Genomic DNA, 25970 nt, shown 5'->3' with positions numbered 1-25970 from the left:
TGTGGGCTTGTCATATATGGTCTTTATTATATCAAAGAATGTTCACTCTCTGCCCACTTTCTGGAGAGATTGTATCATAAACTGATGTTCAGTTTTCTCGAAAGCTTTATCTGTGTCTGTTGAAATGATCATATGGTTTTTATTCTTCAATTTGTTAATGACATTGATTTGCAGATACTGAAAAGTTCATGCATCCTTGGGATAAATCCCAGTTGATCTTGATTTATAGTTCTCACATATGTATCTGTATATCTTCTTTGGATAAATGTCTATTTAGGTCTTCTGCCCATTTTTTTAATTGCATTTTTTGTTTACTGAATCGAAGGAGCTGTTTGTATATTTTGGACATTAAGCCCTTGTCAGTCACATTATTTGCAAATATTTTCTCCCATTCCATAGGATGTTTTTTAATTTTGCTTATGGCTTCCTTTGTTGTGCAAAAGCTTGTAAGTTTGATTATGTCTCATCTGTTTATTTTTGCTTTTATTTCTATTACCTTGGGGGACCAACCTATAAAACATTGGTATGATTTATGTCAGAGGATGTTTTGCCTATGTTCTCTTCTAGAAATGTTATGATATATTTTCTTATATTTAAGTCTTTAAGCCATTTTGAGTTTACTTTTGTGTATGGTGAGAGGGTGTTTTCTACCTTCATTGATTTACATGCAAAGATTAATTGTCCATAGGTGAATGGGTTTATTTCTGGGCTCTCTATTCTGTTCTGTTGATCCATACGATCCACACGTCTTTACTTGTCCAGTTACTGTAGTTTTGTAGTATTGTCTGAAGTCTGAGAGGATTTTGTCCCCTGCTTTGTTTAGAATACACTTTCTTCCTTATAGTTCTCAGCATCTTTGTTTGGTTCATGTTCAGTGGTCCCAGTAAGATTATAGACTATTTCAGAGAACAAGTCTTTTTTTTCCTTCTCAGTTATTGCAAAACAATTTAAAAGAAAAAGAGTAAAGTAGTATTTTGTGTCAGATGTTGTGCCAGGTGCCAGACATACAAAAGCACCTGTGAGAGTTTCACAGGGTTTTCCTCCTCTATATCCTATAGTTAGTGTTCAATAAACTCTCATTTTTGGAGTCAAAGATAAACCTCAGTCTTGTTCATCTACCCAGTCAAGGGAGAAGCCTGGTAATAACTATAGTTTTGTTGTTGTTCAGGGTCTAAGTTGTGTCCAACTCTGCAATCCCCTTGTCTGAAGCATGGCAGGCTCCTCTGTCCTTCAGTATCTCCTGGAGTTTGCTCAAATTCACGTCCATTGAGTTGACGATGCTATCCAAGTCTTCTCCAGCACCACAATTCAAAGACATTAATTCTTCGGCTCTCAGCCTTCTTTATGGTCCAACTCTCAAATCCACACATGACTATTGGAAAAACCAAAGCTCTGACTATATGGACCTTTGCTGGCAAAGTGATGTCTCAGTGTTTTAGCATGCTGTCTAGGTTTGTCATAGCTTTGCTTCCAAGGAGCAAGTGTCTTTTACTTTCATGACTATAGTCACTGTCTGCAGTGATTTTTGAAGCCCAAGAAAATAATATCTGTCACTACTTCGACATTTCCCCCTTCTATTTGACATGAAGTGATGGGACTGGATGCCATGATGTTAGTTTTTTCTAATTTGAGTTTCAAGCCACCTTTTTCACTCTCCTCTTTCACCCTTATCAAGAGATTCTTCACTTTTTGCCATTAGAGTGGTATCATCTGCATATCTGAAGTTGTTAATATTTTTCCCAGCAATACTGATTCCAGCTTGTGATTCATCCAGCCTGGCATTTTGCATGATGTACTCTGCATATAATTAAATAAGCAGAGTGACAATATACAGCCTTGTCCTACCCCTTTCCCTATTTTGAACCAGTCAGTTGTTTCGTTTCTGGTTCTGTTGCTTCTTGCCTCACATATAGGTTTCTCAGGAAACAGGTGAGGTAATCTGGTATTCCCATCTCTTTAAGAAGTTTCCACAGTTTGTTGTGAGGTAATCTGGTATTCCCATCTCTTTAAGAAGTTTCCACAGTCAAAAGCTTTTGTGAAGTCAGTGAAGCAGAAGTAGATGTTTCTCTGGAATTCCTTTGCTTTCCCTATGATCCAACAAATGTTAGCAATTTGATATCTGGGTTCTCTGCCTTTTCTAAATCTAGCTTGTACATCTGGAAGTTCTCGGTTCACATGCTGCTAAAGCCTAGCTTGAAGAATTTTGAGCATAACCTTACTTTCATGTGAAATGATCACAATTGTATGGTAGTTTGAACATTCTTTGGCATTGCCCTCCTTTAGGATTGTAATGAAAACTGACCTTTCCAGTCCTGTGGCCACTGCTGAGTTTTCTAAATTTGCTGGCATATTGAGTGCAGCAATTTAACAGCATTATTGTTTAGGATTTGAAATAGCTCAACTGGAATTCCATCACCTCCACTAACTTTGTTTGTAGTAATGCTTCCTAAGGCCCACTTGACTTCACACTCCACAATGTCAGTCTCTAGGTGAATGACCACACCATCCTGGATATAAGGGTGTTTAAGACCTTTTTTGGTATAGTTTTTCTGTGTATCCTTGCCCCTCTTCTTAATCTCTTCTGCTTCTTTTAGGCCCTTATCATTTTTGTCCTTTATCATTCCCATCCTTGAAAGAAATGTTCCTTTGACATCTCCAGTTTTCTTGAAGAGATCTCTGGTCTTGCCCATTCTGTTGTTTTCCTCTATATCTTTGGGTTGTTCATTTAAGGGCTTCTTATCTGTCCTTACTATTCTCGGAAACTCTGCATTCAGTTGGGTATATCTTTCCCATTTACCCTTGTATTTAGCTTCTCTTCTTCCCTCAGTTATTTGTAAAGTTTCCTCAGACATCCACTTTGCCTTCTTTCATTTCTTTTTCTTTGGGTGTTTTTGGTTACTGCCTCCTGCACAATGTTACAAACCTCTGTCCATAGTTTTTATGCACTCTGTCTACCAAATCTAATCTCTTGAATCTATTCATTACCTCTACTGTATAATCATAAGGGATTTGACTTAGATCATACCTGAATGGCCTAGTGGTTTCTCCTACTTTCTTCAGTTTTAGCCTGAATTTTGCAATAAGGTGCTATGATCTGAGCCACAGTCAGCTCCTGGTCTTGTTTTTGCTGACTCTATAGAGCTTCTCCATCTTCCACTGCAAAGAATGTAATCAGTCTGATTTGGGTGTTGACCATCTGGTGATGTCCATGTGAAGAGTTGTCTCTTGTGTTGTCGGAAAAGGGTGTTTGCTATGACCAGTGTATTATCTTGACAAAACTTGCTTAGCCTTTGCCCTGCTTCATTTTGTACCCGAAGGTCAAACATGCTATTATCCAGGTATCTCTTGACTTCCTACTTCTGCATTCCAATCCCCTATGATGAAAAGGGCATCTTTTTTTGGTGTTAGTTCTAGAGTGTCTTGTAGGTATTCATATAACCGGTCAACTTCAGCATTTGTGACCAGAGCATAGAGTTAAGATTACTGTGATGTTGAATGGTTTTACTTGGAAATGAACCAAGATCATTCTGTCATTTGCACTCAAGTACTTCATTTCAGACTCAAATACTGCATTTCTTCTGTTGACAATGATGCTTACTCCATTTCTTCTAAGGGATTCTTGTCCACAGTAGTAGATATAATGGTCATCTGAATTAAATTCACCCATTCCTCTTCCATTTTAGTTCACTGATTCAAAAAATGTCAATGTTCACTCTCGCCATCTCCTGTTTGACCGTGTCCAATTTAACTTGATTCATGGATCTAATATTCCAGGTTCCTATGCAATATTGTTCTTTACAACATCATACTTTACTTTCACCACCAGGCACATCCACACTGAGCATCGTTTACATTAATATATGCTATTTGTTTTTCTCTTTCTGACTTATTTCACTCTCAAATTAGAATTTTAAATTAGCTTATGCCATGTATATAGTGGCACTTACTGGAGAAAGACAGCAGAGGGTTGGGCAAGGTTCCTAGTATTTGCACTGAGAATAAAAGAAAGAGGTTCACTAACAAAGATGTATGCAGGGCCAGTTTGAAATTCAGAACAAAATAGTGTCAAACTCACTATGACAGTATTCATTGAGAGAGTTCTTATCCAGAAACAGAGCATTCATTCTTAGGTCAAAATTGAAATAAGTTGGATGAATATTTATCGTGACAATAAGCATGTATAGTCATAGTATAGATAGTGCAAACAGATTGAAGGGCCAACATCGCAATTAGGGGTGTTTGCTGTGCTCCCAGTGTAAACAGTGTGTGTTGGAATCTTTGCTGTTCCAGGTCCAGGCAACATTCCAACTTCCTGCTTTTCTGGTTTGAGCAATCTGTTTTTGTTTGTTCAATAAAGGCCTCTATTGATAATCCATACTTCGTTTGGTCTTAAGAGTCTCTTTGCTTTTCATGTACTAATATTTGATAGGATCTGGATACATTGTATCAATGGAGAATGAATTTGGGGAGAAACACCAGTGCTAAGATATCTTATAGAACAGTGTTGGAAGCTGTTAAGAAATTCTCAAGGATAAGAGCCAGCAAATAGAGCAGTGGCAGTAACATGACCTGTCTCTCCTGTGTGATCCCTCCAGTCCTGTCATGTTCTGTGGGTCGTTAAGATGTTGTCTGGGCATGGAGCTTAACGTGGAGCTTAAAAATGGTCTGAGTAATATTCTGCTACAGGAAAGGGTTTTGTGGTCTATACAAGTCCTATTCAAATCTAGAGCATTGACAGCCTCGACAGCCTCGCATGTGGTTCTTGGGCTATTCAAAGAAAATAAAACCTCCTAAGTTATTTCCAGCCACACAGGTCTTTTTGTTTTGAATTACTCAGAGATTACACAGTGGCTTGACAATGAAAAGTGGGTCCTGATGACTCAACCTCCCTCAACTGAAGTTCTGAACACTGAAGGAAATAATACACTTTGTGAGGCAGTACTGACACAGAATAGGCATGTAATTAATGTTTGTCTTTCAAAGCTGCTGAGCAGTAACCTGAAGTTGACTTTTTTTTTTCCCTTCAGGTTTAAGGGAAAGAAACCTGCAGCTAAATTTGAAATGATGGACATCTTGACCTTGAAAAGATCTTGCAGTGGTTTGAGATCCCGTTAGCTATCTGAAGGGTGAGGTAAGACCATGGTTATTCCATATTACCTTCTTCTAGATTTTATACCATCAGTAACACACAGGCCCAGGAAAGAATGTACAGAAGCCCATTTTTCTGATTGAGCTCATGACATTCTTTTTGCATAACCTCTAGGAAAAGAGGTATGCTAACCTTTTGTCTTTCATGGGCATATCTGAAAGCTCACCAGTTTGCTAGAGTTAAAGGTAAGTGAAGCAGATTGGAGAGAACTGAGAGGCTGAAGAACTTGTTTCAACAAAGTTTTATCCATACAAGTGTATTCATACTTATATGTACATTTCACATGAGATGGTATCCAAGTGGAGAGAGACTTGGTGGTACAAGTATGGGCTATAAACTTACAGGGGATTGAAGAGCAGACTAATTAAAGGCAGTTACTGAATTTCAAATGCAAGGTCCCACTTAAATGTAGGTGGAGGAGGTCACCTACATTTACGTAACAAAGAAGGTATCAGTGAAATAGAAACAGAAAAACATTAGGAGAAACCAGTGGAACCCAAGATGGTTTGTCCCCCTTGAATCATAAGTTCCTAAAAGCTTTGCTAAGAAAATGGTGTCACTAATCAAAAATGACAGAGTGAGGCACTTCCAAGAAACTGTCTTTCTTAGTAATATTTGTTTACCCAGCAGAAAGAGTCTATAGTGAAATACTTCTTACTTCAGGGTTAATTGTCTTTTCCCCCAAAGCCAACGGGAACTTGAAGAAAATGTGAAAGCCTATTGCTGAATTCCAGGAGGGCAAAAGGAATAAACTCTGCTGGTTGATTTTTGTATTGCTTTTGTCTTGGTGAGGGATATGTTCCTGGAGCTTGGTCAAAGGATCATCCTTGTTTTATGGTGTAAAGATGTTTCCTGTAGACTAATAATATTTTTGAAAGGCAGGCCTTCATATAAATCTTTTATTTTAAGGCACTCTGACATTACAGTGGTTTGATATGATTTACATGAAAGTAAAAGAAATAAGGAGATAACTTTAAAAAAAGATGGTTTGTTAAAAAATTCAGTAACATTGATATATTTGAGTACATTGCAAAGGACTTTATGGCCTTTATACACAAATCTTTTGTAATAATTCACACATCTGTATTATTCATCTTACTAATTAGGACAAGATGTGTTAAAATTGAGAAAGAAAGTTTTCAAAGGATAAACTAGAAATAATCATCCATGATTCATATCTCAGGGCTATAATGTTGCTAAATTTGTTGGGACCCGAGAGACGGGACAAAGAACAGGTAAGTTTTTACAGGAGGTTCAGAGGAAATCAATATTGATTCTTATTGAAGAATTCTACTTTGTGCTAGAAGATGATTCTGATGGCATCTCTAGAATGTTTTCTCCCCTTTGGACATTTGTATGAATGTGTTGATTTCTACTAGTTCTCTCATTTTTATTCTTCATATACCTTGAGATTCAAAGGGGTCTATCTCTCTGTGGTCAGAAAGCAGACAATAGAACAATAGAGGAGTAAAGTTACTATTTAAAGGAGGTGAAAAATGCTACATGTAAAACACAGGATCATATATATACCTGCATCCGTATACAGGCATGTGCATATTAAAGTCTCCAAATGACTTATCTACGACATTTCAATGACGTTTGGCAAATGAGTTGGTGCCTGCAAAAAAGATGGGTTAGAGAAATCCTGCATTGAACCGTGAGTATGTGATGGCTTTCGTGAAGCTATCTGGGGGCAACTGGAAGCCTTCAAGCTCCTGTTGCCTGTAAGGACATCCTGGAAGTGAACATGTTTGGATCTTCGAGTTTCTGTGTAGGAGTGTCTACTCATCCCAGAGAGTGTGTCCTGAGCTGGGAAGAGCAGTCTCATGGCACCCAAGTGTAGAGCATGTGTTTCTGCTTGTGCGTACCCTGGACAGTGGAATGAAAGGTGAACTTTGATAAAAGACCTTGGGCCTTGGCTCTCACTGTCTTCCCATCCACCCTACATTTCTATCAATTACCTATATCAGATTTGTAACCATTTTCCTTGTGTAGAACTTGGGCTAAATTTATCTGAAGGCTTAGATAGGATCCAGTCTGCTTGAGTAGGGCAGGTATAAAATTGTTTAGATTTTACTTATGAAACAAATAATATGTATATAAAGCCACTGACAACTCTGCATTTGTAGCCGATAGAGATGTGTATGTGTGTGTGTACATGTGTTTGTCTTTAGAAAAAGCATTGCTTTAGCAACACAAAAAGACTTGAAATTCCCATTCTGTACTCAATACAAAGACAAAAGTGAATGGGGGAGGGGGTCATAATGAATGAATTAGCAGGTAGCAAGAGTGGTGAGTGTGAATATCATAAATATATCTGACATTTCTTGGAACATAAGTAATTGAGAATGAATTGACAATTCCTTACCTCCCTGATTTACCTCAGAAAAACACAAGATGAGATACAATCATATTTAAGGCACTCTTTTCTAGATTTTATTGTAATTTTGATACCTTATTACTGTTTGTGATTATTCTTTCTTACCTCGGTATGTACTTGAAATCTGTAGTTACTACTTGCTCTAAAATTGGATGGTAACCCTTTCGGGTATAAAGGACCTTTGCCCTTATACTGCATTATGATGACTTTTTCCTAATATATCTCAAGTTGTCTGTTGACATATTTACTTGATAAAATCATTTACAAACTATATTTCCAATGGAAATCATGAGCTTCCTCTATCCCCAAACAGTTGTATCTTCCTGCTCTACTATAAATCTCATTTTCCCACAATTCTAAAATCACTACCCTTGAAACTGGAAGTTGTTTCTAGCTTTTCCCTTTCCCTCACCCCCACAACCAATCAGTCCCCAAAACTTGATGCTTTCTTTTCCCAGTCTTTCTCAGGTTGGTCCTTCCACTATATCACTTTCATTTCTTGTCCATCATTTCATTCAAGGATAACTGCAGAAATTCCCAAATGATATTTCTGCCTCCAGGCTCAACCTCACTAACCTCACAACTGTCATAATATAATTAAAACAAATTTCTTTTTTCTTCTTCATTTTTTACATAGCTTCTGAAATAAAACCCCGTAAAAGTCTTCCCATACTTTCATCTTGTCATCCAAGGTCTTCTATAGTTAAATCTCTCACACACAGGCAATAAAGAAGCCATTAATTTTTTTGTAAAGAGCTTGAATAGAAGTGTTATTTTAAGAAAATTAGGGTCGTCTCAGTTTGCAAGCGCATTTCTACATCCAGGTTGGACACAGGGGCTCTTGCTTAGGTGTTTATGGCAATAACCCAGCCATGGGGGAGCAATCTGTGAGCTCAAATAGAAGCCATGAGACTGGAAAGGGAAAGATCTTAATGATATGGGTAGAAGGAGAAATAAGGACACACAAAAATTTCAGGTGTTGGATAGTCTGTGCATCTAGCAAAATGATAAAAATACTAATAGAAATAGAAAAATAAGAAAATGAGCCAATTTAAGGGCTAGAGAAGGAAAATGATTTCCAGTTTAGACATTCTGAATTTGAGATGAAGAGGTGCAACCAAGTAACAATGACCAGTAGGTAATCCAGGACTGGAACTCAGGAGATGGGACTTTCCCACAGGTATAGATTTTAAATTATCCCCATTGTAAAGTTATTGAATGCAGATGAACTTACATGGGGGAGAAAGTAGAGGTAAGGGAGAACAGAGTTAACAAGGACTAATTCTGTCCATAGGCATAGGTAGGGCATTGGGAAGTTAAAAAAAGGAAATGGAAAGGAGGAGACAGTGAGTTAAAGGGAACACTGCATTACTGTGTCATGGAAACCAACCAAGAAAGCAGTTTCCAGAGAAGAAGCTCAAGACAAAGATAATGAGCAGTCAGGCCATCATGAAATTGATGACGAAGCCATTGGTGATCTCTGCAGGGGCACTGTCAGACCAGTGATGGGGAGGGAAGCTAGATGTCCGGATGTTAAAGAGAATGGATGGGAAGGAATAGAAAACTGGGTTTTAAGAAATTGGCAACAAGCACAAGGACAATAAGATGGTAGCCCGAACATTCAAAATGGTCATACTTTTCTTTTTATTCCTCCGAACTAAGGAAGTCTTGAGCTTTTTTCAAAGCAGAAAAGAGAGCAGAAAGATTGCTATAGATTCCCCAAAGGGGTGGGGAGCTCATAAAAGAGTGAAGACAAAGGGAATTCATTTGAGAAAGACGGTAAGTCACCTTTTCTCTGAAAAGAAGTATGAGAGCATAGATCTAGAGTGAAAAAATGAGTTCCAGGTGAACAAGAGGTAATGTTAGCTGTTAGAATGAGAGTAATATGAAGGACATGAAGAATGATTTGAATAACTGCTTGCTCTGTGTACACAAAATTTAAAAATAATCCAATAAAAGAAGTAAGAACAATACAAGCCTGGTTGAACACGGTGGCATGGCTTTTGAATGATAAACGTTCAGAGAAAACCACATCGTTGTTCATAAACATTTACTGATATAGCCTCTGTTACTACTTGCTAATGAATTCACTAAGATTGATGAAGATTAAACGGGGCTAGTGAGCTACTGGAAAATTTTATTTCCTGATCCTACGCACTTACACTCAAACGTGAGCCAAAGCCCTGGTTGTCAATGGTTACACCACTGTGATTCAGAAGAAAGCTGTTCCACATTAGTAAATTAGATTAAAAACACATTGTTACTTTCAACATTAGCAAAAGCCACATGGTATGTTGCAACAAAGCAGAGGATTAGGAATCATAAAATCTTTCCAAACTAAGCAAGGCGGTACAAACGGTTAGTAACACTTACTTCTACCTTGGGGCTATGAGAATTTTTCTTACTTGCTGTGCTAACTTGCCTTAGTCTTGCCTGACTCTTTGTGACTCTGTGGACTGTAGCCCGCCATGCTCCTCTGTCCATGGAATTCTCTAGGAAAGAATACTGGAGTGGTGCCATACCCTCCTCCAGGGGATCTTCCCGACCTAGGTATTGAACCCACATCTCTTACACCTCCTACATTGGCAGGCAGGTTCTTTACCACTAGTACCACCTGGGAAGCCCATTCTTATTTAAAAGGTAAAATTAATTCTGAGGAAAGAGAAGAAACGTGCTGCTCATGAGAGAGACCAGAAAGTGAGACATAGGTGAGGTAGATATGCACCCCTATTGGAAATGCATGAGGGAAATCTATGAATAGTGTACGAATAATAATATGCAAAGAAAAAGAGAAAAGCAATTTAAGAAGCACAAAACAAGTGGCTGAGAAAGACAAAAAAGGAATAAGAACTCAAAATCCAACCAACCTTAGTGGTTGAAATATAGGGCAGTTTTCTCACATGCATTTTTCTCTTTATTAAATAGAAATTGAATCAGGATTTGCATGTAGTTTCTCAAGAATAAATCTGGAAATGTGCCCACCCTTACTGTTGTTTAAACAGTTTATTTACTGTAGGTTTTGGTTTCTGTTCAGTTTCACTGTTTTGTAAGTTGTGTACACTCTATCTTTCTACTTCCCAAATAACTTTTTACTGCAAAGATATACATGGCTTAAACTTGAAATTCATGATATAAAGTTAAAATGATCATGTTTTAGAATGGAGTAAAAAAATGTCTGTTTAAAATTAAATTTAAATTTAAGGTGTTAAAAGTTCATCTTAGTCACATCTGAAGTACTCAGTGACATGTAGCTTATGGCTAACATTTTGGGTAGTATAGACATAGTATAGTTGTATCACTGCAGAAAGTTGTTTAGGAAAGACTGGCCTAGATCCAATGACTGCTTTACTGGAAAAACAAGGGATAGGAAAACAGTTATGTAGCACCATGAAGAAGCAATTACCAAAGTTCATTATGTGAAAAATTCTGCAGAATAAATGACTCATTTTCTTCAACAAATAAATGTCATTGGGAAAAATTAAAAAAGGGAACATTGTTAGATATGTTACAGAGTTTTGAGAGACAAATCAACAGAATAAAATCTACATAACTTGCTTAGATTCTGATATAAATAAAAGACATTTCAGAGACCACAGGCTACGTTTATCAGGGGCTATATTTTAGTTGATGTTAAGGGAATATAATGTGTTGGTCATATATTTATTTTTGTAGAGGAACAATGGGATTGTGGTTAGGTTTTAAAAATACTTTAAATCTTAGAGCTAAGGTCTTAAATATTTACAAATAATTTGCAAGGGTATCAGGGGTTTGTTTTCAGATACTTTTGTGATTCCTTACCCCTCTACCTGACAGAAGTGGAGTAATAGAAAAACCAGTATTGGCAAAATGTTGATGATTGTTGAAGTTCAATGAGAATTAAAAACTCTTGTGATAATATTGAGTTAAAAAAAAAAAAAAAGCAAGTTATATAACTATGTGCCCTGTAATCTCTATTTGCTTGTGTGAGAAGCAAAGGCTTGAAGAGTATACCTCAGAGTATTAACAGTGGCTGTTTTTAGAATGGTGGGATTACATATGGCTTTTTCCAGTTTAAAAACTGTTATATATTTCCAAAATGAGTGCTAATTGTTTTCTAGTTAGATAAAGACTTTTAAAAGCAATTAAAATATTAAATGTCATAAATGAAGGCAAATTAAAAAAAAATACATCTTTGTATTGTATATGGAGGCATCTGTGATTAGCATCAGAGTTTCTGGACTGATAGTACCATTGTACAGTATGTAGAAAAGGATCAGTTCAGTTCAGTCGCTCAGTCGTGTCCGACTGTTTGCGACCCCATGTACCGCAGCACACCAGGCCTCCTGTCCATCACCAACTCCAGGAGTCCACCCAAACCCATGTCCATTGAGGCGGTGATGCCATCCAACCATCTCAGCCTCTGTCGTCCCCTTCTCCTCCTGCCCCCAATCCCTCCCAGCATCAGGGTCCTTTCAAATGAGTCAGCTCCTCGAATCAGATGGCCAAATATTGCAGTTTCAGCTTCAACATCAGTCCTTCCAGTGAACACCCAGGACTGATCTCCTTTAGGATGGACTGGTTGGATCTCCTTGCAATCCAAGGGACTCTCAAGAATCTCCTCCAACACCACAGTTCAAAAGCATCAATTCTTCTGCACTCAGCTTTCTTTTATAGTCCAACTCTCACATGGAAAAACATGACCACTGGAAAAAAAATAGCCTTGACTAGACAGACCTTTGTTGGCAAAGTAATGTGTCTGCTTTTTAATATCCTGTCTATGTTGGTCATGACTTTCCTTCCAAGGAGTAAGTGTCTTTTAATTTCATGACTGCAATCACAATCGGCAGTGATTTTGGAGCCCCCCAAAATAAAGTCTGACACTGTTTTCACTGTTTCCCCATCTATTTGCCATGAAGTGATGGGACCAGATGCCATGATTTTAGTTTTCTGAATGTTGAGTTTTAAGCCAACTTTTTCACTCTCCTCTTTCACTTTCATCAAGAGGCTTTTTAGTTCTTCACTTTCTGCCATAAGGGTGGTATCATCTGCATATCTGAGGTTATTGATATTTCTCCCGGCAAATTTGATTCCAGCTTGTGCTTCCTCCAGCCCAGCGTTTCTCATGATGTACTCTGCATATAAGTTAAATAAGCAGGGTGACAATATACGGCCTTGACATACTCCTTTTCTTATTTGGACCCAGTCTGCTGTTCCATGTCCAGTTCTAACTGTTGCTTCCTGACCTGCATACAGGTTTCTCAAGAGGCAGGTCAGGTGGTCTGGTATTCCCATCTCTTTCAGAATTTTCCACAGTTTATTGTGATCCACACAGTCGAAGGCTTTGGCATAGTCAAGAAAGCAGAAATAGATGTTTTTCTGGAACTCTCTTGCTTTTTCGATGATCCAGCGGATGTTGGCAATTTGATCCCTGGTTCCTCTGCCTTTTCTAAAACCAGCTTGAACATCTGGAAGCTCATGGTTCACGTATTGCTGAAGCCTGGCTTAGAGAATTTTGAGCATTACTTTGCCATCGCTTGAGATGAGTGCGATTGTGCGGTAGTTTGAGCATTCTTTGGGATTGCCTTTCTTTGGGATTGGAATGAAAACTGACCTTTTCCAGTCCTGTGGCCACTGCTGAGTTTTCCTAATTTGTTGGCATATTGAGTGCAGCACTTTCACAGCGTCTTCTTTCAGGATTTAAAATAGCTCAACTGGAATTCCATCACCTCCACTAGCTTTGTTCGTAGTGATGCTTCCTAGGGCCCACTTAACTTAACATTCCAGGATGTCTGTCTCTAGGTGAGTGATCACACTATCGTGATTATCTGGGTCGTGAAGATCTTTTTTGTATAGTTCTTCTGTGTATTCTTGCCACCTCTTCTTGATATCTTCTGCTTCCCTTAGGTCCATACCATTTCTGTCCTTTATTGAGCCCATCTTTGCATGAAATGTTCCCTTGGTATCTCTAATTTTCTTGAAGAGATCTGTAGTCTTTCCTATTCTATTGTTTTCCTCTATTTCTTTGCTCTGATTACTGAGGAAGGCTTTGTTATCTCTCCTTGCTATTCTTTGGAACTCTGCATTCACATGGGTATATCTTTCCTTTTATCCTTTGCTTTTCACGTCCCTTCTTTTCACAGCTATTTGTAAGGCCTCCTCAGACAGCCATTTTGCTTTTTGGCATTTCTTTTTCTTGGGGATGGTCTTGATCCCTGTCTCCTGTACAATGTCACAAACCTCCATGGGAGTGAAATAGCTGACATCTCTCTCATTGCTTCTAAGGACCACAGTCTGTTTAGTCTCTGTTCTTATAAGCAGCAAACTACTTTATTTATCCAGCAGAAAAAGAGTTTGTCTCTCCGATATTTCAAATTGGAGAAAAGTGATAGAAAACAAAGCTGTTTTAAAATGATATTTCTCGGGATTTCCCTGGCGGTCCAGTGGTTAGGATTCAGTACTTTCATTGCTGTGATCTGCATTCAATCCCTGGTTGCAGAACTGAGATTCTGCAAGCTGTACAGCGTGGCCAAAAAAAATTTAAAAACAGAGAGGGATTTTTCTTTCATAAAAGAGGAAGCCTAGACATTATATCTTCATTTATACACAGGAACATGTGGGCTGTGTGGCATTTGTCATAAATAGGCTAATGATACCAAGGTCCTGGATATGATCCTTGACTATATATATATATATATATTTTTTTTTTTTTTTGATGGGATGGTGAATGGGCTTGTTTCCTTAATTTCTCTTTCTGACCTTTCATTAGTATGCAGAAATGCAACAGCTTAATGTATGAATTTTATATCCTCCAATTTTATGGATTTCATTGATAAGCTCTAATAGTTCTCTGGTGGCATCTTTAGGATTTTCTGTGCAAGATAAGGGTCCATAGCAAGTCTGGATAAGTAAGCTGTCTTCTGCAAAGTGGGTTGTTTGCACAAGTGAGCAATCTATTGTTCCAGTAGGAGGACAATTTGCCCTCAGAAAGCAAACTGAATAAATTGGTTGGTAAGAAGTTTTTGAAGCAAACAGTAAAGTAATATGTTGATTTAAGGTTTGATCTTCCTGGAATAAACTGTCAATTCATGTTGACCCTATGGCTCCAGTTCTTAACTCCCAAAAGATAAACCATGTTGATACAAGTTGTAACAATACTCACTTGAACCTGTTTTTCCTGCTATGAGGCTGTTCTCAATAACACTCCTGTAACAGACCCTAAAATTCAGAGGTGGTGAATGTGTACTAATGTTTATGTCTGAGTCTTAACTGAAATTTCCCCAGTTTGATTAACTTTTCTCCCAAGGAAGAGCAAGAAAGGTAATGATACCTCGAAACTCTGAGACTGTTGATCCCAGCTGTCAGGCTGCTGTTTCATTAACAAGAGGTTCAGGGGGACATATATTCTAAACCATATAGCATCACAGCCAAAATGGAACATGGAAATACCTGGGCAGATGTTTAGCCTCATAGGGAAGAACTTCACGGGATGCCAGCTTGAGTGAAACGGGAGTTCAATCACTCCATTCTAATGATTCTGGAGAAAGCAGGAAAATGGATGAGAAGGCAGAGGGACTGGTAGGGGTTGGACACCCACAGCTTGAAAAATAACCTGAAACTTGAGTTTTCTTCATTCATGACTTAACAAGGCTTCTTAAGGGAACTCTTACAATAGAGGAGAAATTATAATGCAAAATATGAACAGATTAAGACAAAAAAGAACCCAACTAATCTCAGTCTCTTGAAAACTGCACTGGACTATAGAGAGAAGATTTTCCATTTTAAGCAGCCTTCTAAGCACTTGAAGGCATTGCTTTATACCAGTCTATGGGCAGGTCTGTTGATGGCATAGTACTTCACCCTGGCCCCCAGTGCCCAAAGCCATTCCATCCAAACGTTACTATTTATTCCCCCCAGAAGGAGAGTTGCTCACCTGCTATTTCTAAAACTACTATTAATAGAGCCCCCAAAGCATTCCTGTCTGCCCAGCACATCACAGAAATAGTAACATACTACAATCTGCTATGGAAACTTGTCAATTAAAATAATGGATCTTTAGTTGCAAATCGTTATCACAGTTTGACTTTAAAGTGAGTGGATGAAGTTTGTTAAGGGTAAAAGAAGGGCAATGACAAAGAAAAACATACCAAATGATTCCAGAATTGGATGTTTTTCATTGAGGATGTGGGCTACTGTGGAGTTGAGACTGGCTTGATGGGTATTAACTCTTAGGACAGACCAGGAAACCGGGAAATTCTGAAGCTTCTTAGTCTTTCTTTCTTTTTTAACTAAAATATTTAAGTACAACAGATAAACTTTTACATAACGGTAAATGGAGATATGGATCAAAATTCATGAAACAAGTATGTCAATGTCACGAGCACCCAGTCAAGTCAAAGAAAAACAACAGTTTTCAAGTCCTCAGCTTCCTCAAACCCCATGATGTATTTTGGTCTTCTATTGCCATTGGTTATTGCTTTCTGCTTATCTGCTTCCTGTATATGGAATCATATCATACTTAACTTTTTCTTTTTTTGGCACCACACCAAGTTGCTTGTGAGATCTTAATTCCCCAACCAGGGGTTGAACCTGTACCCCTTTGCAGTGGAAGCATGGAGTCTTAATCACTGGACTGCCAGGGAATTCCCCATACTTCCTCTTTTGTGCCTGGTTTCTTTTGCTCAATATTACGTCTGGTGGGACTTCTCAACATTTCATTTATAGTTGTAGGGTGTTCATTCTCATTTCTGTGTAGTATTGCTTCGTGTGAATATACTACAATGTAACCCACTCAACTGTTGATGGACATTTGATTTATAGTTTTTGGCTATTAGAAAATCATGCTGCTCTGAAAATTCTAACATGTGTCTTTTGTTGAACGTACACACACTCCTTTCTGTGGGATGTTTTCCTAAAAGTGGTGTCTCATGGGGTTATGTGCTTAGTCAGCTTCAGTAGGTTCTGTCAGTAGCCTTCCAGGCTGATCATGGCAGTTTATACTCCTACTAATAGACTATGAAGTTCCAACTGCCCTGTATCCTTATAAATGCTTGGTATTTTCTGTCCTTTTTTCATCAGTCACTTCAGTCACTCAGTCGTGTCAAACTCTTTGCAACTCCATGGACTGCAGCACGCCAGGTTTCCCTGTCCATCACCAACTCCCAGAATCTGCTCAAACTCTGTTCATCGAGTCAGTGATGCCATCCAACCATCTCATTCTTGTTGTCTCCTTCTCCTCCTGCCTTCAATCTTGCCCAGCATCAGGGTCTTTTCCAGTGAGTCAGTTCTTTGCATCAGGTGGCCAAAGTATTGGAGTTTCAGCTTCAGCATCAATGAATATTCAGGACTGATTTCCTTTAGAATTGACTGGTTTGATTTTTCTCATATCATCTTGCTTTTATACATCAGACTCATGTCTAGAATTTCAGTCTTTCCTTCACTCACATGGTTAGGATACACAATTCTTTAAAATTTCATTGTGATCAAGGGGCTCTAAGTCAAACAGAAGAGACCCAGAAATAGTGGTGAAACAGTGTCAAAATTCTGTAGGATTAAAGTAGGTAACTTGATGGGATTTTCCTGGTGGTCCCGGGTAAGACTGCCTTTCAGTGCAGGAGGTGTAGGTTCGAGCCCTGGTCAGGGAGTTGAGATCCCTCTCCTCCTTTGACGTGCCTCTCAGTCAAAAAACCAAAACATAAAACAGAAGCAGTGTTGTAACAAATTCAATAAGGCCTTTAAAAATGTTCCACATAAAAAAAAATCTTAAAAAGTAGGTAACTTCCAAAAGGCTAAGCCTTTTTTCCTTGTCATAAAACTGAATATTCCTATTACAGAATTTTGGTCATGAAGTTTGAGCAAAAACTATCTTCTTAAATTTATAAAAAGAAAAGCTTATACACAGAGGCTAAATGTTACAGACCATCCCCTTTAAATGAAAATACACATGTGCATCTGTGGTGTTTTTCTACAAGTCTGTTTTGCTTTTATGTTATGGGATTATGTATCCATAACTTTAAGTGGTAATAGTCTAGATGAGCTCTGCTCAATACTTCTTTTGTTCATACCACTTGTTCATTTTTTATATCTCTTTAGTTAGTCTTTTTAATTTGTCATTATTTGACTTCCCCACTCTACTGCAATTCATAAGGGGTAAAACTGTACCTTACTTATTCCCTTTCGATATCCAATACCTTGATCTGTCTCCAGCACAGGGTAGGTACTCAATAAACATTTTTGTGGAAAAGAATTAATGACCACTTACAGGAGTTTCATGAGCACATGGAATAATGGAGAATGTTATGCTTTAATAATTATTGAAAACATTTTTTATTTATAGCAACTTAATCTGATGGAAGCCAGCTTGTGCTTAACAATTAAAGACTATTCCCTTTCTGGTGAGATTTTGAGAGTCCATAGTTAAAACAAGTCTGTAGAGAGCCTCACCAAACATTGGAAAAGCTGGCACTTCAAGTAGGAGGCGGATAGACAGAATTGCAACAGCAAATTCTCCATGTTCATTCTTGTCTTCATTCTGTGTTATATTTGCTATTAGTTTCTTATTGCTTAAGTAATTCATCTGTACTATTTTTTTAAGTCTCTAATGCTGTCTTCTAGTGATAAGAAAAGCTAGTACTTTGATCTATCTATAAAGCAGCTGCCACCTCTTGTCACTACATTTAGTTCTTATGAGTACTAAGTTTAGATAGAAAGTGCCAAAGTATTGTTGCGTGCATTTGTCATTTACCATTATGCGACTGTGCGTCTTAAAGAAGTCAGGTAATTTATCTCTCTATTTTCGGGTCTTTAATAATTGCAGACACATAGCTCTCTTACTAACTTCTTAAAATTTCCATGAAATGAAATGAAATAACATTACCTCTTTGGGTATCACACTGAAGTCTGGCATCCCTAAGCGTTAGCAACCTTCTTTATACTTTATCCTTTCTTGTAATATTATAGCTTGAGTTTATTCTTAGCTGAGAAAGACGCTTTCCTTTGGAGTTTTAAAAATATCGAATGGCCTTTCTTTTCCTTGTCGCTCTGTGAAGAGGCTGCTCTCCGCCTCAAAGGCGCTCTGCCCTGTCTCCTGTGCGGTGATCCCGGTGTCAGCTCACTGCTCTCTCTAATTTGCATGGGAACTAACGTAAAGGTGGATGCTGTTGTTTGTGCCCACAAGAATAGCAAATGTAGAGTAGGTGTTGGAAATACTGTCATAGCTGTCGGAGGAAGTCTCTGTCAGCGTTTTTCAGGAGGAACCAGCGGGAGCTTTTTATAATGGAACTTTAATTACGATGACCAGACACCCTGGCATAGGCTGAGGATCTGCTTATGTTACACCTGCCAAGAGTAATTTGAAATGCCTCAAGACATGTGTCTCATAAGTGGTGCCACCCCCTACGGGTCCTAGCCAGTGATTCTTTCTTTTCTTCCCCTATCCCTGCCCTGTGTTCACTCTTGGTCTGGCCACCGGAATACATAGCAACTTGAAAGAAAATCAAGAGACATAATCAGGAAGGTGAGATTAACACGCCACTCAGCCCAACCACCATATCTGTGACACAGCTAAACACCTCTGATTTTCACGCTGTGGTTTGGAAATCTAATAAAAATACAAACAACATGGGTCATTTCTCATCTTCCAATATCAAGTTTATCTGTGGAGATATATTTTGAACAACACCTTCAAAATGGCAGATCATGAAACCTCAGAAAATCAACCAGCAGGTGGCAATCTATTATAGACTTCCCTAAGACCTCCTGATTATTCTGTGGAAGAGACTTAAATTTGTAATTTAGTTTGGCCAGAGAATTCCAGGGATAAGGAAATATTTCAGTCAAAAGAGAGCAGGCTAATTTTATCTCTTGGTATTTCTAATACTTTTTTGCAGGTAGTTTTACATTTTCTCTACTCCTTAGGGGTTATATTTTAGATAATGATCATCAGGATTTTCAGTTCTGTATTTTTGGCATAACTCCTTGGAATGCAGTTGGTTAGAATGTTAAATTGGGAAATCTTTAAGTACTTTGGGCAGATTACCAGACTTATGGCTTTATTAACTATAACAAATATTTAAGACATTGTTAATCTTCTGGATACATTTGCATCATATACTCCCTTATGTTCATATAATCTACCTGTCTGTAAAACATTTCCAAACGAGATTTTCAAAATATTTCCAAATTTTACACTAATATTCTGGTAAGAGGAATAAACAGTTGTCTGTTGCTAGAGTTGGGTTATTTCAATGGAAGCATTAATGAAAGCAAATGCCTACGCTTCCAATCAACTCCAGAGATTAAACATTGTTCTTTGTACTTCAGGCTCAGTTTCTGATCAAAAAAATGAGAAGACTTATAAGATCTCCCCTTCCTGTCTACACTGAACACTGGAGACACCTGTCCTCCATCATTACATAGAGGTGGGGAGGAAATTGACAAATTCATTTTCATAAATTGGTAATTCTGATGCTAGTTAGCCTCAGAACACACAATGTAAGGTGTTGAGCCCAATGTTGAATCAGTTCAGTTCAGTTGCATCTGACTCTGCGACCCCATGAACTGCAGCACACCAGGCCTCCCTGTCCATCACTAACTCCCGGAACTTGATCAACTCATGTCCTTCAAGTCAGCAGTGATGCCATCCAGCCATCTCATCCTGTGTCATCCCCTTCTTCTGCTTTTAATTTTTCCCAACACCAGGGTCTTTTCCAAAGAGTCAGTTCTTCGCATCAAGTGGCCAGAGTATTGGAGCTTCAGCATCAGTCCTTCCAATGAATATTCAGGGCTGATTTCCTTTAAGATTGACTGGTTTGATCTTCTTGCAGTCCAAAGGACTCTCAAGAGTCTTCTCCAACACCACAGTTCAAAAGCATCAGTTCTTTGGGGGCTCTGCTTTCTTTATGGTCCAACTCTCACATCCATACAGGATTACTGGAAAAACCAAAGTTTTTCCATAAGGTGAAAGTGAAAGTCACTCAGTCGTGTCCAACCCTATGGACATGAAATACAGTCCATGAAATTCTTCAGGCCAGAATACTGGATTGGGTAGCCATTCCCTTCTCCAGGGGATTTTCCCCACCTAGGGATTGAACCCAGGTCTCCCGCATTGCAGGCAGGTTCTTTACCAGCTGAGCAACCAGGGAAGACTAGTGTTGGATATTGTACCGCTATTTCTTTAATGGAATTATAACTTGCTAATATTGATTATCAGCCAGTGCAAGAAATCTAATACAAGGCATGGTTATAGCATTGTTTTTCTCCTTATATATTCTGCTAACTCATGCACACCAGGGAAGCAAGGGCATATTGGAATCAGTGGCAGATGAATGATGGATGAATCATAAATTGGATTGTGTGTTGGTTTACTTAATTAGTTTATTAGACTTCTCTGGAAACATCTAGACACTGTGCAAAATTAATATATACAGGAATATTTAGCTGTCCAATTAGGAAAACATAAATTAGTCATATCATGTATGCTGTAAAAACCACAACTGCCAAAAGAAATTAAACAAGTGAATGGCTAATAAAAATAAATGTTTGGCATGTGTTATGAATGCCCCATGCATGAAGGCAGTGAAGTAACCTCTGTTTATTAAGAAGGCAACTTCTTCCAAATGAGCATGGGTATTTGGAATAGTCAACTTCAGCTATCAAACGGTTAGAACATAACCCTTTTATTTACATACTTTTTAAAAAAAATATTTATTTGGCTGTGCTGGGTCTTAGTTACAGCATGTGGGATTTTTGATATTTCTTGTGGCAGGTGAACTTTTAGTTGCAGCATGTGGGATCTAGTTCCCTGACCAAGGATTGAACCCAAGCCCCCTGCATTGGGAGCTTGGAGTCTTAGCCACTGGACCACCAGGGAAGTCCCTTACATACTTATTTTTTTAAAAGATAGCTCAACTTGGGTTGATCACCTGTTTTGTAGCTCTCTCCCTTGAAGATGACAACCCACTGATTGCAGACAGATCACCATTCTATGGGCAGTAATTGTGGTTGAAAGAAAACTTCATTCACATTAGATTGTGAATCTAATCTACTTAATCTACTTTATCATGATCTCTATGGACTCTGAAGGGCTTCCCAGGTGGCGCTAGTAGTAAGGAACCCGCCTGCCAACGCAGGAGACATAAGAGACACTAGTTCGATCCCTGTTTCAGGAAGATCCCTGGGAGAAGGAAATGGCAACCGACTCCAGTATTCTTGCCTGGAAAATCCTATGGACAGAGGAGCCTGGTGGGCTACAATCCATGGGTCGCAAAGAGTTGGACACGACTGAAAGTTACTTAGCATTAACGCTAGCATGGACTCTGAAAAGTGTTTTTTCCATCCAACGGTCAAAATTATTTTCTCAGTCCTTTCACCTTATCAGTAAATCATTGAACATAAATAATTATAAACTCTGATATGGAAGAAAAGAATAAGTTAATTCAATGACTACATATCCTATGTAACAAGTTTAGGGTTTAACTGTTTTAAAACCAATATGCTTGTGATAATTATCAGTGATATTAAAAATGATGTTACTATCTTGCAGTAGAAAGAAGCTGTTGATTTAAACAGTGTTTGTTTTCAGTGATCTCCAAAGCCTAAGTAAATAATTGTGAATTTTCATCTGCAATTCTAGAATCATAGAATCTTAGGTTTGGCAATATCTGTTACTGGTTGTACCACCCAGTAAATAGAATTTGTGAGTAAAACAGAGCAGGTGCTGACTATTCAGAACTAGATGAACTCACTGCAAGGTTTCTGGCAAAGGAACAATAAGATACCAGCGAATTAGAAGAAAATGTTGTCAGGCCTTTATGAGCCCTTTGAAAGCATGCACGCATGCATGCGCGTGCGTGTGCACACATACACGGAGGAATGGCTAAAATCACTCAGGTTATTCTAGGTATCCAGTGATAATATTCAGGGCAGAGTTTAGTCCTGTGGACAGCTCAGGAAAATCTTATCTGAATCCCTACCAACCCACCTAACTGCAAAGCCAGCAATAGATAGCTCTATATTCATTTACCGAGATGTTTAGCTTTTTTTTTTTGCCTTTTCTGTACATCCTTTCTTTTTCTTTTTTTTGCATTCCAGACCTTGCTTCTGGAACTTTTGAGGTACATACTTTAGCAGTTTCATTAAGTAAGGCTTATGGGTGGTGACTCTGATTTTGTCTGCCTAAAATAGCTTTATTTAACATTGTTCTGGGTTGATAGTTTAGGTGAAACAGATTTTTTTTTACTTACCTGATACATTTATATTGTCATGTGGTTGCTATTGTAGCATTAGCTAACACCTCTGTTGCATTACAGAATTATCATTTCTTCTAGTGGTGGGAACAATTAAGACCTACTATCTTAGGAAATTTAATGTTTACCATACCATCTATAATACAGTTCTGTTGTCTGTAGTCTTTATACTGTGTATTAGAACTCCAGGACATATTTATCCACTAGTTGGAAGTATGTACCCTTAAATAACATCTCTCTCATATCCCAGACCCAAATAACCACCATTCCGTCTGTTTGTTTTTCCTGATTTCATTTTTTTGAGATTTCACATATAAGGAATGTTTAAAAATGATTTTATTGGAGTATGGTTGCTTTACAATGTTGTGTTGGTTTCTCCTGTAGAGTGCAGTGAATCAGCTATACCTATACATATCTCCCCTCTTTTTTGAATTTCCTTCCAGTTTAGGTCACCAAGAACATTCAGTAGACTTCCCTGTGGTATGCAATAGGTTCTCATTAGTTATCTATCTTATACATCATATCCATAGTGTACATATATAATCCCATATATAATTCATCTCACTCCCCAATTCCCCCTCGGTGTCCATACGTTGTCCCCTACATTTGTGTCTCTATTTGTCATTATATAGTATTTATCTTTCTATGCCTAACTTACCTCACTTATGTCCTCAAGGTCCATCCAAGTTGTCACAAGTAGAAGGGTTTCCTTTATTCCTGTGGATGAATAGTGTTCCAATACGTGTGTATGTCTATGTCTTGAGAAAAACCCTGATGCTGGGGAAAGTTGAAGGCAGGAGCAGAAGGGGACGATGGAGGATAAGATGGTTGAATGGCATTACCGACTCAATGGCCATGAGTCTGAGCAAACTCTGGGAGATGGTGAAGAACAGGGAAGCCTGGCGTGCTGCAGTCCATGGGGTTGCGAAGAGTCAGACATGACTGAGAGACTGAACAGCATGTGTGTGTGTGTGTACCATATCCTCTCTATTCATGGATATTTAGATTATTTCCATGTCTTGGCTAGTATGGATAATGTTGCAGTAACCATGATAGTGCATATGTCTCTTCAATAACCTGTTTTCATTTCCTTTGAATATATATCTACAAATGGGATCACCAGATCTTATGGTAGTTCTATTTCTTAATTTTGGAGAACCTACATAGAGTTCTCCAGAATGGATGGACCACTTAGAATTCTACCAACACTGAACAAGGGATTCCTTTTCTTCACATTCTCACCAGCACTTATGTCTTATCTTCTGAATGATAGCTATTCTAACAGGTGTGAGGTGATCTCATTGCGGTTTTGATTTTCATTTTCTGGTGACTAGTAATACTGAACATCTTTTCATATGCTTTTTGGCCATTTGTGTATCCTCTTTGGAGAAGTGTCTATTTAAATCTTTTGCTCACTTTTAAATGAGATTGTCTTTTTATTGTTGAGTTTTAAAACAAGCCCTTGTCAGGTATATGATTTGCAAATATTTTCTCCGATTCTTTGGGTAGTTTTTTCCCTTCCTCTTTAGTGTCCTTTGAAATAAGAAAGATTTAAATTTTGATCAAGTCTGTTTTCTTGGGTTACTTGTACTTGGGCTACTTCTTTACTTGCCAGCTTTGTTTTTAGTTCTCTTTTAACTTTGAATCTTGGGGATTTCGCTTGTATTTGTGCAGGCTCAGGCATGCATTTCATAGGAGGTTTGTTATATTTTCTTTGCATTTCTAGATTTTTTTCAGTGGGAGGGATTATCAGAATATCTGGAGCACCTTATTTTCAGAAATGGACATGACAGTTTCTATTACCTCTATGTATAGAGTCAGTAAAACACACACCAAAGAACACTTTCTTGGGAACTGAAGAGACCCAAATTCAAATTGTGTTTCTGGTACTTACCTTTAATTGTGTTTCTATTACCTTTGAGAATGTTACTTAATTTCTCAGTCTGAAAAACCACCTGTTAGAATGGAGCTAATACTAACAACAGAGAAGGCAGTGGCAACCCACTCCAGTACTCTTGCCTGGAAAATCCCGTGGACGGGGGAGCCTGGTGGGCTGCAGTCCATGGGGTTGCAAACAGTCGGACACGACTGAGCGACTTCACTTTCACTTTCCACTTTCATGCATTGGAGAAGGAAACGGCAGCCCACTCCAGTGTTCTTGCCTGGAAAATCCCAGGGACGGCAGAGCCTGGTGGGCTGCCGTCTAACGGGTCGCACAGAGTCGGACACGACTGAAGCGACTTTGCAGCAGCAATACTAACATCACCGCATTTGTATAGTTATTGTGAGGATAGGACAAGATAACCATGTAGCTGGAATATTCTAAGAACTCAAATGTTGTGTAATTATATTATTATTAATAATAAAATTCTCCTCCGAGTGTCTTTAGAAAGAGCATTTGTCAACAATTTACCCATTTATTTTAGTAAGAGTAAAATATTTTGACAGTGCTACATTTTCCTGAATGGTAACTTATTGTGCACTACTCTAGTTTTTAAAATTTTTTTGTTGAAATATGGTTGATTTACAATGTTGTGTCAGTTTCAGGTGTATAATAAAATGACTCAGTTATGTGTGTGTGTGTGTACACACACACATAAATGTATACATATTCTTTTCTTACATCCTCTTCCATTATAGATTATTGCAAGATATTGAGTTTAGTGCCCTATGCTATACAGTAAGTCTTTATTGATTATCTATTTTATAAACAATAGTGTGTATCTGTTAACCCCAAACTCCTAATTTATCCCTTCCCCACTCCCCTTTAGTAGCCACAAGTTTGTTTTCTATGTCTGCAAGTCTCTTTCTGTTTTGTAAATAAGTTCATTTGTATCATTTTTTTAAAGTCCACATAAGTGATATCATACGATATTTATCTTTGTCTGGCTTACTTCACTCAGTATGATCATCTCTATGTTCACTACTGTATTTATTCACTTATTTTGAAAAGTAGAACACAGGCTAAAGGAGACATGATAGACTGATGAAATTCACAAAATCAGTTAAGTAATGGAACTGAGATTTGAACCCAGCTTGTCTGACTCCGACATTTTTACTCACTCCGAGAATCTCTTAAATCTAATTTTTCATTCTGTGTAATGATTCTCCACAAGTCTAATCCCATTAAGTGTGATGATTTTCTCTCTGGATCTGTTCAGTACTGAAACTACTAGCAATAAGAAATTGTTTAAATTCAAATTAATTAAATTGAATGACA

This window comes from Cervus canadensis, chromosome 10 (assembly GCF_019320065.1).
Source record: "Cervus canadensis isolate Bull #8, Minnesota chromosome 10, ASM1932006v1, whole genome shotgun sequence".
Lineage (NCBI taxonomy): Eukaryota > Metazoa > Chordata > Mammalia > Artiodactyla > Cervidae > Cervus > Cervus canadensis.
The sequence above is the reverse complement of the archived record's forward strand: the minus strand, read 5'-3'. Positions refer to the sequence as shown.